General features: G+C 40.1%; 2 long non-coding RNA genes across 2 annotated transcripts; one reads left to right on the plus strand and one right to left on the minus strand.

Moving 5' to 3' along the window:
• Positions 1-399: 399 nt before the first annotated feature.
• Positions 400-4,001, minus strand: LOC128315973 (uncharacterized). Its single transcript, XR_008299240.1, has 3 exons — positions 3,814-4,001; positions 2,088-2,185; positions 400-1,622 (listed from the first exon to the last, which is right to left on the minus strand). It is a non-coding gene; the product is annotated as an uncharacterized LOC128315973 (long non-coding RNA).
• Positions 4,002-12,061: 8,060 nt separating this feature from the next.
• LOC128316200 (uncharacterized) lies at positions 12,062-16,229 on the plus strand. The gene is made up of 3 exons (XR_008299793.1): positions 12,062-12,779; positions 13,836-14,234; positions 15,522-16,229. It is a non-coding gene; the product is annotated as an uncharacterized LOC128316200 (long non-coding RNA).
• Positions 16,230-18,104: the final 1,875 nt, after the last annotated feature.

The raw sequence follows: 18,104 nt of genomic DNA on the forward strand, positions 1-18,104 counted from the left end.
TTTACTACTGATGGTAATTGAGGACACAGTCCTGGTGACTGTGCCCAAGATTATGACACTGAAGGCTCATTTCCCCAGTTTTCGTTTCAGCAGACAATTGACAGGGAAAAGGATTTGAATGTCCTGAAAATTCCAAAATGTCTCTGGCCTTCATTCCCAAACAGTTCGCAAGAAACAACAAAAACTTCAATCAAACCTGGAAACAAGCAAGTTCCAAATCCTTGAGGACTGTTGAATTAAAAAGTACCACCCCAATGGGGGTGGGGGAGGGAAAGAACTGGCTTAGTAAATACACATACTTAGTAAATACACATAGAGGTTAGTATCTCCCAAAAAACATAACTGTTGATGTTTTCAGGAGAATAGGAGGATGGGAATTTCATGCCCCCACCTAGCGTGTGCTATTGCGACCAATCCAACTTTTATTGACAAAAAAGGTACAGAAGCTGTAATCACACAGGCTAAGGAAAGAATAATGCAGCTCTTTTGAGTCAGGATTAAGTTGTGTTGGTTGATGGGTTTGGAAAAACAATATTATACTTGGCTTCTAGATAAATACTGCAGAGACCTCTTGTAAATCTTCCAGTAATTTTTCGTAATCCTTCACAAGTAGTAAAATCATTGCTGTGAGGCAGACAGGAGAGGAATCCACAAATAAGACATCTGTTATTGTTATATCAATGATGATATATGCCCAACTCTGAAATAACAACATTTAACAAGAAATGGAACCTTATCCAAAATGAGATCTCACTCACTTCCATGACTTCATTTGCTACATTAATAAGAGTAAACTGAAGTTTATAATTGGGTGATCTTATCTATTAGCATTAGTAATATATCACAGGTATAGGGCTTTATATTTTAGATTAATGGAATTCAAAACATTGGAAAAGTTCTATGCTAGCATACAGCATGCATAGACAGATGAGGATACATTGCGTAAACAAAAAATAAACTATTTGCTTCTTGTGATATATGTCATATGTTTTTTATATTTTGCACCTCCCACAAATTTTCAGTGTTTTACAAGTTGAAGATATTTTCATAACAATCTATTAAAACAACAATGAAAGAACGTTAAGGTTTGTAATGCTTTCGTGAGACTCATAATATTGTGAGGCTTCATATTTCAAATGAATGTTTAGAAAAATAATGTATTACTTGAAACTTACACATTTTTCTAACATACAGGTGAAAAATGAATTAAATTCTAAACTCCAAAGGCTATGTCACCATATGTTTGGAGAATTCTTAAGAACCCCAAAGTAGAACTTTGGCAAGTGGAACAGGCAATTATTTGCCAACACCAGATTCATGTGCAACTCCTAAGAATCTTAAACAGAATCTTTTTTAAATGCCTTCAAACCACATCCAGGAATGTCTTGTTTTTTACTTTTATTTCCATTGTCCTTGTTTGACTTCTGTACTTTACGTCCTGTTGAAACAAACGTTTGCTCACCTTTGAATCTGGAAGGTAGCAATCCTCTAATTTCCCCCGATTGCTCTGAAAGTCTCACACTCCACAACGCACACAGAAGAAAAGGGCTTGCTCTGCTCTCCTGCAGATTTCCAGCTCAAACTGTGCTTAATCTTCTTCCAGGATTTGCTAAAACTAGTGACTAAGCCAAAGTTAGAATGTTGTGTGAATCTGCTTAGAAAATAGGTGTTAGAGACAAGTAGGAAACATCTAGGCCCCTCCACATTAGCCACCACTGACTATGGCAGACTTTTTGAAGCTCCCTCTTTCTTAGGCTTTCATTTCTACTTTTGCGAGCTCTACTTAAGACCCTCACCATATTTTTAAAGCAGACTATACTATTGTATTGTATCTTGGAGAAGAAATAATATTTTCTCTCTATGGCCTCATGAAGAACATCCATTTTGAACTCTTATTAGGCCCGCTTTTCAAAGTGTGTTTTCTTTTTAATGTGTGTATGTTTCTTGATTAATATTAAATAATCATCAGCTTGGATTCTTTTTTTTTTTTTCCAAAAAAGGTATTTAGCCATTATTGAGGAGCCTCAGGGCATATAGGACATGAAACTACCTAACCACTACTCAATAGAGAAATTATTAGCCTTTACCTTAGTCAATCCTGTTAGGCATATAGATATATGTAAGAACTGAGGATTTTCAACTTTAAGCTCCATCCTCCTCAATCCTTGGGCTCAAATCTTAAGAACTGGAAAAAACATGAACAGATTATGCCTCATCAGGGAGTCTGATCTAGAATTAGTCCTGCTTCTGTAAGATCTCTGAGACCTGCTGCTGTAAGATTAGTTCTGGTACTCAAATATCCCCTAAAATCAAAGCTTCCCTTCATCTTTCGGTGTCTATTCACTAAGTACAAACAGATATCTTCTTGGGTTTTCAGATAAGCATTTTAAGATCTGGTAGGCTTTGGCTTTCTGCCTTAGGTCCCAGACCACTGACAGAGATACCTTGTTTGCCTCTGCCAGCCACCTTTCCCAGGGACTAGACCTTGCTCTGCTACCTCTAACACCTGGACTGGTCCTGATCTTTTCTTTAAAAAAAAAAAATTTTTTTTAACGTTTATTTATTATTGAGAGACAGAGAGACACAGAGAGTGAGCAGGGGAGGGGTAGAGAGAGGGGGAGACACAGAATCTGAAGCAGGCTCCAGGCTCTGAGCTGTCAGCACAGAGCCCGACGCGAGGCTCAGACTCACAAACTGTGAGATCATGACCTAAGCCTAAGTCGGTCGCCTAACCACCTGAGCCACCCAGGCGCCCCAGTCCTGATCTTTAAATAGACGGAAACCCCAAAACATGACATTGGCGCGTGCTGAGTTTGAGAATCACAAAAGTCTGGACACTCTAGCCGCTGTCCTCACCGGCCAGATGAACCCTATGGATGCAGATGCTAATTTGCACTGCTGGGTACTTCCCTCAGTGGCCAGCTCCACTGCTGGGTCAGCTTCTCATCTTCAGTGTCACCTTTCTCCTGCTTCTTCCTTTTCGCCTACCACCCGCTGACGTCTTGATATGCTCCATAGACCAAGCCATACAAATTTGACAACTTTCACTGGTTTCAACAGGTTAGGTCAGCCTTTATGAGACAAAATCATGAGTTATTAAAAGAGGGTCTGAGGAGTTTTATTATCATTCCCTCAAAAATCCAGAGGTTTGTTGAACCTCTAAAAAGTACTATCTCAGTAAGTACGAGGAGACAGAGAACCACAAGACTTTGTCTTGAAAATGTTTACATTCTAATTGGATAGACCCTCATATTTGTGCGCGCGCGCGCGCACACACACACTACACAAGGCAATGTAAATGCCAAGTGAATCACGCTAACCACAAGAGTCAGCTAAGAGAGAGAGATGGCTCTGGTGTGGGCTGGCTGGGGAAGGCATTATGCAGGAGAGTATCAAAGAAAGCAGCAGAGACTGGTGTGTAGGAGAAAAGGAAAAGAACAGTAAACGTTGGAGAAGCACCATGAGCGAAAGCCTGAAGGCAGGCCAGCATCATTGGAATTGAGAATTTAGGAAGGAAATCACGAGGAAGGGATTTCTTACTTTTTAATCAGTCTCAGTTGGAAGGGGAGGAGCTTTCCCAAGGCGGTCGGAAAATTGGGAAGGGCTTTCTGGTCTCCAAGTTTCGGGAGTAACGTGCCATATTAGCGGCAGCCATGGGTGGGAGAAACAGGTGGCTCTGCTAATGGCACTAAAAGGAACCCCAGAAGTGATGCTTTTGATTTAGCTCATTCCGTAAAGGCAGAGATTTGGCCCTTTCCCACCTCCACTCAAACCCCGCCCGCCCCCCCGGCTTCTCACCCAAGAGAGGCTTACTTTTCCCAACGAGGCGATCCTTGGCCATTGCCATTGCATTTTGTACGTGCTGTATAGACATGTTGGAGAAACGGGCGAAGGAACTTGTCTTGGGTATGGTATCTGTGCTCTCTCTCAGGAAGGAAAACCTCGATTCAGGTTGCTTTGCTGAAGCATTATGAAACCTTGCTTTGGAAATCGTGCAGGACAGAAACTCTGGAACTGGAGTGTCATGTGCAGCGCTTAGAGAAGTGGAGGTTATATACACTCCCATCTTCACTCTATGCCTTGTGTCCAACTTTTCTGTTCATCACTCCTTCCTCAGCTGCTCAAGTCTCTCGCCCATGTCTGCCTTCCCAAACGAGTCCCTCCATGTCAAAATCTCCCCTTTCCACCACCCTATCCACAACTCTCCTAGTCTTAATAGCACAAAATATATGGCATTTGCTGAGGGCTGAATCTGGAACTGGCACACCTCCGTAGAGAAACATCAATGATTCAATATGAATGTAGAGTGACGCGTCCAATCTCTCCGACCATCTGTTTCCTCGTTTATAGAATGGGGGTAAATACTTACGATATAGATCCATTTTAAGATTACAGATAAGGAAACTGAGGCTCAGAAACTTGCCTCTGGACACACACAGTGAAAATGTGCTGAGCCAGGATTCTGGCTCATGGGATGTGACAAAATCTTGTGTGTATCTTATTCTACTGGGCTACAGCCTGAGAACCTCAAGCCCCTATGGAGGGGTAAGGGCCAGGAGACTTTCTTAGTGTATACGGTTGCCAGGTAAAGTGCAGGATGCCATTTAAACTGGAATTTGGGGTCAACAATGAATAATTAATAGTACAAGTACATGCTAAATATTGCATGGGATGTGCTTGTACTTTATTATTCATGGTTCACTTGAAATTCTAATTGAACTGAATTTTACCTGGATGTTTTGTGTTTTTTCCCCTAAATCTGGCAATCTTACTGGTGGTACTCTATAAATCACAACATACAGACAACTGCTAAAGTTTAAGGAATGTGGTCCTTGAGGCAAAAAAGGAAGTAAACTCTTATTACCAAGCCATTGCTTGTCAGAACTGGAAAGGAGCATAAAGGTCACCCAGTCCTCAGTTCACCGATGAGTAAACTGAAGATCAGGGTGGGGAAATGACTTGCAAAAAATCACCGGGGCTATAAAGAGACCAGATTTAAAGTCTGGGTTCCATTGTCATTGTTGAATGCTTTATCCACCACACTTAGGGCTGTTGAAAAGTTGCGAATAAACCTAAGCTTTGATGATGAAGGAAACAGGGCTGCCTTATGCATTGTAGGGGCTTAATAACCATTTTGTCCAAGAGGACAATTTAATCCTGATCTGGCACTTGGTGCCATGCTTTACATGGAAAAGGCACACTAGTAAAGCTTGTTAATAATGATACATGTCACGCATATATACAATAGTATAACCATAAACACACACACATATTCATTCTTAGGACTTGAGAGAATATGTGAATATCTCCCAAGTGGATTATTAGATGCCCTTGGGAATTATGACACTAAACCAGGTCAACCAACTTTTTCTATTCCTGAAGTCTGTAGTAGCTAATGGAGACACTGGGGCATCATAACGTCTAAGTTAGGGGGAAGAAGAAACTTCAGAGCTATGCTATGCAAAACAGTTTCTGCTAGCCACAAATGGATATTGAGCACATGAAAGGTGATTAGTTCTGAGATGGGCTAAAAGTATAGATCACACACTATATTTCAAAGACAATATAAAAAATGTGAAGTGTGAAATACAAAGATAATTTTTTTATATTGTATTTTTAAATATCTTTGATATATTGGGTTAAATCAAATATATGATTTTTTTAAAGTTTATTTATTTATTTTGAGAGAGGGAAAGAGAGAGAGAGACACAGAGAGAATCCCAAGCAGGGTCTGCACTGTCAGTGAAGAGCCTGTTATGGGGCTCAAACTCACTAACTGTGAGATCATGAAGTGAGCCAAAGTCAGACACTTAAGCCACTCAGCTGCCCCAAATCGAATATATTACTAAAATACATTTCACCTTTTTAAAAAAAATGTTCATTCATTTTTGAGAGAGAGAAAGACAAAGCATGAGTGGGGGAGGGGCAGGAAGAGAGGGACACACAGAATCTGAAGCAGGCTCCGGGCTCTGAGCTGTCAGCACAGAGCCCGACGCAGGACCCAAACCCACAAACTATGAGATCATGATCTGAGCCGAAGTCGGATGCTTAACTGACTTGAGCCACCCAGCTGCCCCAATTTCACCTGTTATTTAAGCTTACTTTTTTACTATGGCTTTGGAAAATTTTAAATGATGTGAGTGCATTAGATTTTATTTCTATTGGATAGCACTATCCCAGAGTATTCACTGTTTGTTTAAATAGTAAAAAATAGAGTAGGATCCACCCCCCCCATCTTGCCATCTTTCTATGATAATATTTATTTAACTCATTTATTTGCTTCATTGAAGATTTGTGAAATTGTTTTGAAAAGTGCAAACCATTATGGAAATATAAAATATCTTTATAGTCATTATTGTTCTTAAAAAAGAAAATAGCTGGCTATTGGATTTTCTTTTCCACACTCAGCAAACACTGAACTCAGGCTGCTTACTTCTTTCGGGCAAGTCACTTAGGCTTAGTTCAATTAAATGCCTCTGTTTCCTCATCCACAACCAGAGATATCCGAAAGGGAAGTCCTATTCCCAACACCCGTGGGGTACAGGACTGCCAGAACAATGAATAATGTGGCCCCATTGTTGCTGACAGATGGGAATCATTCACTTCTTAGGGTATGTGTTTTTGAAATGCTTTTGAGTTCACGCCCCCATTGCGGCTGTTGCCATGGTCATGTGCTTTACGATGTTAGCCCCTTGGCCCTTACTCTGCCTTCCCAGGAAAGAAAGAACCTTGCTGCAAATTTCACAATTGTAAAAATATCTCACTAGTCAGTGCCTTTGTAATCCCTTCTTGTATTTCCCGTTAAACATGGGTAATTCGTAGATACAGATAATAAAAGCTATCAGATATAGCGGAGGCACGATCTGATTCCACTTCATTAGAAAGTGCCCTAAGAAAGCCTTGTGCATTGGAAGCTGCATGCTACAGTCCTCCCTTGTTCTGGCAATTATAAGTTTTAAACTCCTGCTTTTTGGCACGGAAGCTCTTTTGCATTTTTTTTTTTTTCGGTCAGTGGCAAAAGCCAAAATGTCTCCTTGTGATGTCAGCTTATGCCTGGTGGAAGAAAAGATGAATATTTTGGAGGACTTTTTTTTTTTTTTTTTTGCCATTTCAACCTCATCTTTGTTAGTGCATCTGCACTCCACCTGACCTTTCTTGGTTCTGTTTTTAATTCTCCTCATATACCAGCTTTTAGTGGAGACTGTGTGCTTTAAGTAACGAAGGTCAAATTTCTGAGCCCTTGTATGCTCACCCAATGATTTCTAGCCCTCTTTAATCCTTCCCTACACCAACTGCTGCAGTAATGAGGGGCAAGGGGTGGCTGAGGATTGAGGTCATGAGCTTTCAGTTTGTAGTTATATATTTCTCCGTGCTTACGTAGAGCAGCTCCTCTCAGTTTCCTAGAGGTGGGTAAAAAAAAGAAAGGAGAAGAGGAAAGAAGTCACCGAATCCCATTACAGTCTATTGATATTGTTCGTGTGGGTCATTTCCTGCTGCCTTGTGCATCTTTTTTAGTGAAGGGAAGGAGAAGCTCTTGTAGGTCATACAAAAGAATGCATCCCATCCGAGTATCCCTGAGGAGTGGTGCCACTGGGCCATCCAGAAGAAGCCGTGGTCTTGCCCAAAAGGGTCAAAGCACAAGGGAAGTTTCCTACTGACAAAAGAGTCACCGAACCAACCTCCTGTTCTCCTTAAAGGCATTTTTTCTGTTACCTCTTGGGATGTTCATGTCATTAAAAACACCCTACCTTTAAATCCGTGCAATATTTGATAGAGACAGAATTCTTGGGGTACCTGAGTGGCTCAGTCGTTGAAGCATTCGGCTTGTGATTTCAGCTCAGGTCATGGTCTCAGAGTTGGTGGGTGGGAGCCCTGTCCCCATCAGGCTCTGCGGTGATAGCAGGGAACCTGCTTGGATTCTCTCTCTCCCTCTCTCTCTTCCCCCTCCCTCCCATCTCTCTCTCTCTCTCTCTCTCTCTCTCAAAAATAAACTTAAAAAATCTTAAAAAAATTTTTTAAGAGAGAGACAGAGCATGAGTAGGGGAGGGACAAAGTCAGAGGCAGACACAGAATCTGAAGCAGGCTCTAGGCTCCATGCTGTCAGCAGAAGAGCCTGATGGGGGGCTTGAACTCGTGATCCCAAGATCATGACCTGAGCCAACATCTGAGCCAAAGTGGGATGCTTAACCAACTGAGACACACAGGTGTCCCTTAAAAAAATCTTTAAAAAAAAGACAGGGGTGCCTGGGTGGCTCAGTTGGTTAAGCATCTGACTTTGGCTCTGGTCATGATCTCACGGTTCATGACTTGGAACCCCACATCTGGCTCTGTGTTGACAGCTCAGAGCCTAGAGCCTGCTTCAGATTCTGTATCTCCCCCTCTCTCTATCCCTCCCCCACTCACACTCTATCTCTTTCTCTCAAAAATAAATAAACATTAAAAAAAATTTAAAAAGAATTCTAAAGATATCAAATTACCAATCCAGGACTCATTTGACATATTTGTAATTATTCTACAGCTTTTATTATAAAATAGGCCAGATTTAAAATATAAGCATGTCAGAGTCAGTTCTGAAACTCTTAATGGAAACTAGATACTGAATTCCAGACCATATAAAGCTGTTATTATAGTTTTAGACTATAACACTGATGACTGCTATTTTTGATGAAATGCCATGAAGGGATATTTGACATTATTCAAGAGATACTATAATAAACATTTTCTCTCCTGGGATAGACAAATGGGAGAAAGACAGAAAGAAAAGAAAACAAAACAAAACAAAATAAAAACCTCACTCGTTTGTTCCTATGGTGTTTCTTCATTTACTTGTTCATACGCATTCAACAAATATTTATTGAGCACCTACTTTATGCCAGGTACTCTATTAGACGTTGGCGGTGCTCTGTCTACTGATGGCTACATATTGGTACACATTGGTGAATAATTTTTCAAACAATTGAGGCACTTTCTTAATCTGGTTAATTATTAGGTTTTTCTCAATCCCTTCTTGCTATGTGATAAGCATTCTTTTTGGTCTCATGGGCACGTTGATATCAGTCCCAAACTTTAAGGAGCTTACATTTTATTAGGAGTTTATGAGACTGACACATGGAGATCCGTAGTACAAAAGCACGTGTAGCAAATGCCATGGGGGCACAAGTAAACTGTGATGGAGGTAAAGCGATAGCAACAATAACTTCCAGCAGGAAAGGTACCATGCAGGATACCAGGGAAAACCACCAGAAGAGATGACACTTTAGATAGAACCTGAGGGATCCTACCAGGTGGAGATTAGCAGAGAACAGCAAAGAGATTCCAGGGTGAGAGACTATCAAAAAGATCACCAACTCTGAGCAGTACATGTGGTATAGGAAACCAAGTAGCAAGGCACAAATCTCCATAGATGATGAGCCTTGAATGCAAGCCCAAAGAGTTGGATTGCACTCTCTAGGCATTATCAGAGATAATGTGATGAAATGGTGAGTCTCCGCTCTAAGACTTCTTACATCTCACAAGCTCTGTAGAACATGTGGTGTTTGAGATGTGGCAAAGAGAAAAGCTCTGTTTTTTTGCACCAGAAAATTCAATCTGAGGCTTCATACCTGCTTTGCTTTTCAGTTTACCCATCTTTTCCCCGTGTCAGGTCCTTTTCCATGCTATTACGATTCTGAGTTTTATAAAATAATGTTCAAATCCTGTTAAAGTGTTTATGCCAATGAGTGAATGAGAGCGGAGCATCGTTCTTTGAATACTTTTCCCAAAGCAAACACTTAGGCTTGCTTTGCACCACAGCCTGCATCATGGCATTACAGACAGGTAACTTCAACCATGTTGGACGTGACTCTGAAACTCATAGGATTCCATACGGTGAGGGATGCAAACACGTCAGCCTTCCTGTTAGTGGGATTCTGTGAGGACACTAAGTGCCTCATGCAGCTGTATTACGAGAATAGAATTCCCTCAGGTCGCTGGCACTGACACATAACAGGAGAAAATAAAAAATAGTTAGGTAGAAGCAGAGAGCAGGTGTCAAAGACAGAAAACTTCTAGATTGTAAAATCCCACTCAGTTTTATAACTTTCTGAGAAAACCTCTTCCAGATCATGTTCCGAAGAGCTATGAGATGAAGGTGTTTGGGAAGTTGTGTGTGTGTGTGTGTGTGTGTGTGTGTGTGCGCATGTGGGAGGGAGTGTTTAATAACACATTATGACTCTAAATATTTACCTTGTATGTATGTTACTTTCAAAATGTTACACATAATACATAAATACATTCTTTTAAAAATTCATCTCCATAGTATATCGAGTAACAAGTAGAGGTCCTCTTTTCTGCCTTAAGACTTTTCCTACCCCCTTATCTACTCCTCAGAGGTCACCATTGCTATTGGTTTTTGGATTCTTCCAGATCTTTTCTATGTGTTTACACACACAGGCATATGCACATGCACACCCACATCTAGAAACTGTTTCATCTTGTACATTCACATAGTATATGTCATCCCACAGCTTGCTTTTTGAGAACATTCCATGTAGTACATACGGATTTACTGTGTTATTTTTAATTGCTACATAGGACTATAGAATATGGATTCCTATAGTTAGTAACCATTCCTTTATTGATGAGCATTTAAGTTGTTTTTGTTTTTCTCACCATTATCAATAATGCTGTAATAACCATCTTCCTAACTCTGTTTTTGTGCATGTGTGAGAGTATTTGCTCAAGGTAGATAACTAGAGGTGGACTTACTGGGTCAAAGAGTACTCATATTTAAAAAAAGACAATAATAGGATATTCCCAATGCATTTCAGCAAGATCTTAAAAAATCTTTATTCTTTGGCAAAGATCGGAATCCATTTGGAATCCTAAACCCAGGTGGCTATCAAAATCATCTCCAACGTTCTTGGTTTATTTCAGAAAATGCTCAAAGTCCACTCTAGAAGCGAAATACTGTTTGTGATGAGATATGCCAGTCACATGTATTTAGGTCTTTATGTTTACCTGTGTTGAGCGCTGAAGAGGGCTTTACACGGCATGGTATACGTTTACCAGATAAAATCACCATGGATTTGATAAAGTAGAGCCTGGACTTCCAAGCTATATAAAACAATCAGTTAGGTAGACAATTGTCTTTGGTAACCTAGATTATTCTGAGTTCTAGTCAAGTGACAGAAAAGCTTATTTGATTGTCCAATATTTGTTTCTCTCTAGCATAGTTGTCAACAATGATATTTTCCATTTTCTCTTTCTCAAATGGTCCAAACAGAGTGCATTAAATAGGTATGCAAATATCAGGAAAATCAGATGTTTACAAAATGAATTTTTTTGATCCTCACAGAGTAAATTATTCAGAGTGCGCAGTGCGCCCTAAAGCATGAATTTCCATACAATAGATTATAGGGTCTTTAAATAAACTCCCTCTGGTGTTGGACTTCGGATGGAAGTAAGCCCAAAGTCCTGACTGAGTTTGGGGATTAACCTGATGGAAATATTCTCCAGAACCCAGCTTGAGTGGAATGCCTCCCCATTCTGTTGGTCAGTGGCCTTTATAACACGGACATGGGAAAGAGGGTTGGGCATCTGGGTCATGCAGGTGGAAACAATTAAGATTCAAAATGGATTTTGAAAACTGATTTGCTTTTCTCTTTACTCGCCACATAAAAAGTAGTTCTAGGTTCCGAAAATCTCTCAACCACTCATTAAGTAAATGCATTTGTAGAACACTTGATATTTTATTGCTTATGATTTAAAAATCTACCTTCCATAACATATGGGATATGTATATATATATACATCTGTAAACACACATATATGGTCAAATCTGTGTTTCACATCAAACATCTACTGTATGTTTCACTAGGGAGACAAGACCCATGTGTTTTGCAGAAGCTTTTAAAGCTGTTTCATTTATTTTATTAGCCTTTAATGAATGTAATTAGAACCCAAGTAATTAAATGCAATTGTGCTCAGTATGTTCCTGTTGTAAATTGCCCTAAACAATGTGCATCGTGTGAACAAATTTGTGGGATTAATCGAGGATAGATAATGTTTTTGGATAGTATTTCACACTAAACGGCCGCAGAGAGAAACAAAGAAGCTGGCGCAGTGTCATTAATCTTAGTCAACTGGCAGCTCTGGTGTAATTTGCATGACTTAGGCAGTGACACAGGATGAGGCTTGCTTGGGATGGGTGTTAGATCACTATGATACGTATGTATTTATTCCCCTTTAGTCTCCTGATTTATAAGCAGAAAGAAGTTTGCATGTGGAAATGGATAAAAACAACAGTGTTAATGGAAGGAGTTGTAGATTACCCGGATTATTACTGGCAATATATATGTTCTTTTGTTTTCATATTGAGTATTTCTGGTTTACAGTTGTTAAAAAGACATCTGTGAATCCCTATCAAGATGGAAAACAATTGCAAATATATTGTGGCTGGGTTAGTTAGGTAGACGTTTGTCTTAGGATGATACCAGTGGAAGACGTTTCGCTTCTTTTTTTCTCCTTTCATGTCTAATATACATTGATTCATTGCTTTAGGAACCTATCCGTTTGGGGAGAGGCACTTTTGAATTGCGTTACAGAAAACCTTCCAACTCCACTTATGAAAATATCATTTGGAAATAAGCACTTGGGAACATGGATACAGATGCAAATGCTTTCCCTTTTCATCCTAAGACGTAGACTGAGACTCTGAATTACAGAAACATTTAGATAAGACATTCGAAGAAAAGCACACAAATTGAGCTGCAAACGTCATAACAGATGACAAATAAAAGGTAAGTGAATTTAGGGAGTTTTGAACTGAAATGACCATGCCCCAGGGACCTAACAGACATGCTAATCTCAGCTTGCACAAGTGTATCTGATGTTGATGAGCACTTGGCATAGACTTTGGTGTTCTTTCTCTTCTGATTGAGGTGAAGTTGCTGTCAAAGTTACCTATAAGGTACCAATTCGTTTTGAGGGCGGGACATAAAGCTCTATTATCTTCGTCATGCCGTGATTACACAGAAGCTATTTGTAAATATTTGCAAGGAAGGACTGTGTACAAAGAAATATATGAACTCAAAAGTAAGAAGAGGATATTCATTAATCAAAGAACTACATTTCACAATACATTTTAGGGTGAACTTTGCATAGTCTTCTCTGCACACAACTGTTTTATTTTGATGCCAAATTTCTTCTAAGTTTTCAAAAATGTTATAGTGCATCCTTCTGGGTTCAATTAGAAAAACACACTTTAGTGAGTTTTACCCTCAGCAAATGAAGATTTCTTTTGCCTTAGTAAATACATAGATTTGACTAAAACTTCCTGAAGCACAGAAACTTAGTATCTCTCCTCTCTCTTTCTCTTAAATCTATACAGGCCCTGAGGAGTGTGTCTGTGTGTGTGTGTGTGTAAAAGTATCTCATTTTATGTTCTTAATTCAGAAACATTTGAACAACAAAAATAATTAACAATTCATGAGCATAGATGACTCCTATTAATATTCCATTGACCTGCACACCCCTGTTCAACATTTAAAAACCCTAGGACAGTAATATCTATTATGAGGTCAGGCCTATTGATATAGTATTAAAATGAGTCATGTTTAATACAGTGCCTAGAAATGATCGTGTTAATGCAAAGACTAGCATGACAGCATAGCTAATAGTTAAAATGATACAGGACATTGTAAGGTTTTAATATTACACACATCACCTGGAATAAGAGGAAACACAAAAACAGTTTAGTGTTGTCGTGTGTATTTTTCCCGACCGGTTGGACATTAGGATGATGGGGAGGAAAATGTTTTCTATGTAGTTAACTCTTTTTTCCACAACTGTTACAGTTGCTTGAGGACCAATTTGATTTAACAGATCCAAAGGCGGTCTTTGAAACCCAGGCAGAAATATCTTTCCAGAAAGAATGTAAACTGGGAGCTCCTGAGCCGGGCATCATAACTGATCATCATCTGATTCAGTCAACGCGTTTCCTGAATGATCACCACTATTTCTATATACTCTCTTGTCCAAGTCAAAACTACACGTGTGGCAGAAGTAATTTGTCCAGAGTACTCCGAGAGAAGAATTTCTATTCAGTTGTGCAGAGTAAATGAAAGTAATTTACTGAAAGTCTTTGCCTGGTATTATTTTGGTATGCGGTCCAAGACATGATTAGAGGCACCTATACTTGCCAGATACACCATTAATTACTATGTCAAGTCTTCAATGAAATCATGATTGATGCTGTAAGTTTGTAGAATCTGACTTCCCTTGGAGCATTCGGTATCTTTTTGTACATATTACAGCATTTAACTTTACAATTTATACAGCATTGTATCTATTATTGACTTAAGTATTATTCACAGATTGTTACATCTTTGCATCTATGAGATGCTTCTAAAATTAAATCCAAAGGCTTACACATAGAATATAGACAGAGGGAAAATGTTATTTTAAAAAATCTGAGTTGCATCTACATTAAGACTTGTGATAGAGACAGAAATTTGACACAATTAAAGCTATTGAAGTATCTGTACTTTAAAATTCCTGTTAAGATACTGAGAAAAAGAGATAAACCCATAAGGGTTCGTGCATTATAAACACATAGGTTTGGTTGAGAAGAGAGATCACATTTAAAAAAATTTTTTTAGATGGCTATTTATTTTTGAGAGAGAGACAGAATGCACGAGCAGGGGAGGGACAGAGAGAGAGGGAGACATAGAATCCGAAGTAGGCTCCAGGCTCTGAGCTGTCAGCACAGAGCCTGATGCGGGGCTTGAACCCACAAGCCGTGAGATCATGACCTGAGCTGAAGTCGGGCGCTCAACCGACTGAGCCACCCAGGGGCCCCGAGAGATCACATTTTTAAAAGAAACGCCAAAAACTAATTGCTATGAAATCTACTTAAAAAATTTTTTTTGAAGTCTACTTTTTATTACTAGCGTTCTCTATAACTCAAACTTTCGGTCCCATAATTTCCTATCTACAAAATGGATAAAAAGTTACTTCAAAAGAATTTAGAAATATGCATATGAGAAAGGACATACATTTGTAGAGGCTAGGGTTCGATGGAAAAGTAGTATTGTTAGTTAATGATCCTCCAATGGAAACCCTTAAAGTACCCTGCTTGTTGAGTCTAGGACTCGGGTTCAAATATTAGTTTTGCTGCATACAAGATGTGTGATCTTAGGCACTCCATCTGTGTGTTCTTATCCCTCACAAAGGAATGATATGATTGACTCTAAACCAGGTTTTGTACACAGCTCCTTAGTTGGACTCAGAGCCTAAAACTTAGATGCTGTATATGCTGGAGGCATATTACTTCCCTCCCAACGCACTTATTGCCTTCGGAGCTTGAACTGGGTACCCCGTTAGCAAGGGTAGACACTCTGTAGTGACAAGCAGAGATAAGCATGTAATAGTTGAACCTACAGAAGTTTATCAGCCTTGGGTATATGTTCAGGGTAGCTCTTCTCCACAGAGTCATTCAGGGACCCAGGTTCCTTTTACTTTGTGTCTCTGTCATCCCCAAGGTCCTCATTTACCATTTGAAACTGACTGGCAGAAAGGGAAATAGCATGAAAGATCACACCGCAGGGGAGTTGTTACAGGCCGAGCCTCAAAGTGACACGCATCGCTTCTGCTCAAATTCTACCGGTGAGAACTTCATCATCTTCATCACGGGACCAAACTCTAACTTCAAGGGAGGCTATGAAACGTTGTCTATGTGCTTGCAGAAAAATAAAATGGATTTGAATGGATAGCAGTGGTCTTTGCACCAAACAATAGCCCTTTTCCTGAAGTCTACATACCTGCATTTATAAATTTATATAGAGGTGAAGCAGTCTTTTTTGGGGAAAAAAAAAGGATCTTGGATCTTTTATTCTCAATCCCCACCTAAGCTTTAAGACTGTTAAGAACACATTTAATGAACTGTGAAGGCTCAGATCAAGACTGTATTTCAGGAAGAAAAATGCACTCTCTTAGAGAAAACCTTTGTGAGGAGTTCAGATCTAGAAGCCTGAAGTCCTTGTGGTGGTCTCCATATTACAGGTCTTAACTGGTCTTAACTATTTCCATTTTGACCTACATGGCTACAGTCATGGCAAAGCCATGGCGCCAGTTGTCTGGGTCTGGGTGGATTTTGGTGCCAGGCATAAACTGTCTAGATTTAGTCACCCTGTGGACCTTTTGGTGTAAAGTGTGTGGGAAATGTGCTCAGGGGTCTTGTAATTAGGAGTGTTAATGTACATTAGCATCATTTGAAACCACACACCGGTAAGTGTTAAGCACACATGTTAACCTCATTAACCATTTAGCGACTGCAAAAATATAAGCATTTAGCATATTATTTGCAGTATCGGTCTCTTAGAAACCTAAGATTTCTAAAACGTGAGTAAGCAGTGCGCTCTGGACAATAACAATCAGTAGTCATTAAATAGTCTTGAAGCACCCTTCCAGTTCTGGAATTTTTTTTGGTGAAGATCCTTAAGAATTTACTGTAAGATTTGAGAGTTTGGAGTGGGTACTAGGCAGGAACATCATCAAAGTTGCATCTAAGGACAGTAGTATGTGTGGCAGAGTGAAGAAAAATTAGGTGGAGATGGGGGTGGGGGTGGACGGGGGGGTGGCCCAGTGGTGCTGGCCAGAGGCAGAAACAACAAACAAGAGTCCTTTCAGGTGGAATTTCTTGCAGGAGATTTGCACAGAGAAGTGACAGCAAATACAGGATCAAGCAACCAACGCAGGGGCATGGTATCAGTAGCACCAGGGAGAGCTCCCATGGTCTTCCTGATCCTTGGAAGGCAGGCAACAAGCACTTTGCATTTATCCCTGGTCTCCTCCCCTTAGGTCCACCCTCACACAGATCAGTTAGGTGGTGTAAGTGCCCAGGTCAGTTAAGGAAGTTACTGATCGAAGAGAAAGAAGACTGCATTTTTGTGGAATAAGGGATGCTAACGACCTACCTGAAATCAAGGCCATATCACCTCCGTGGACTGAAGCTTAGATGGCATTTGCCCCCCCACCCAGTGAGCTCTGTGAGAAACAACTGCTGTGTTTTCTTTGTCTCAGTATCTTCCTGGATCATGAACAGGGGCCCCAGCAACATAAATGTTGGCAAACATTGCCTTCTCTTTTCCTTGCCTTGTGCCTTCTGGAACAAGTGGGCTGCCACAGGCCCAAAGTTGCTAACCGGAGACAGGATCAGAGGAGAATTTGCCTTAAATGAAGGCAAATTTAGAAAATATTTTCCCAGGGAGAAAAGGATCTTAGTCTGATTTCAGTCCCAGCGGATGCAAGAAAACTTACTTGAGCTATAGTTCAGTTTAATGCGTCTGTCCTATAATATTTCTGTGCTAAGTTCTTTGCCACCAATGTGGGGCAGCAGTGACAGAGGAATCCACCTCCCCTCCCACCAGCCTCTAGAAAATAAACAGTTCCCTTTGTGGCTCTGGTTGTGGGCGGGCATTTGCCCCCACCTTGATTTTCCTGGCATTAAGTGGGGGATTTCTCCCCCACTTCCGTCCATCTGTATGGGAGAGGCAGGAAAATAGCCCCCAATACTTGTGTGGCAGCCATTGCTTACTAGGGGATGATCTGAAGGAGGAGGTTTCTATTTGTAGGGCTAACTAAACTTTTACAGAACACAGGCCTGCTTTTAGTATCAGACTAGACCACTACTGTTATTTTAATAAAATAGTTTAGTGGCTTGAAGGAATAATTTTTGCTGTTTGGTGGTTCCTTTGAGTTGGTTCTTCCAAATTTGCAGAAGCTTGTCAGTAATGGAAGTCTACTTCAAAGCCCACAGTTCTGTCTTCCAACTTTCTCTTTTCTGGACTTCTATAACATACACGCCCGATTTTCCTGTTACCATGCACGACATTCTAGGTTGGATTTTTTTTTTCAAGCATACACCCCCCAGTACTGGGCCATTAGATTTTGAAATTTCCCCAAACTGACTGGAATGTTACCTTATTTTTCGTCTTCCTTTCTGATCTTGTTCATACCCCCTACCCCTATATGGCACCAAGTGCTTTGTTATAATCAAACGTCTCCCATATTTTTGTCTCTAGCTCAGACTTCCTTTCTGGGTTCAATATCCATATATCAAACTG

Source organism: Acinonyx jubatus, chromosome B3, assembly GCF_027475565.1.
Source record: "Acinonyx jubatus isolate Ajub_Pintada_27869175 chromosome B3, VMU_Ajub_asm_v1.0, whole genome shotgun sequence".
NCBI classification, from domain to species: domain Eukaryota; kingdom Metazoa; phylum Chordata; class Mammalia; order Carnivora; family Felidae; genus Acinonyx; species Acinonyx jubatus.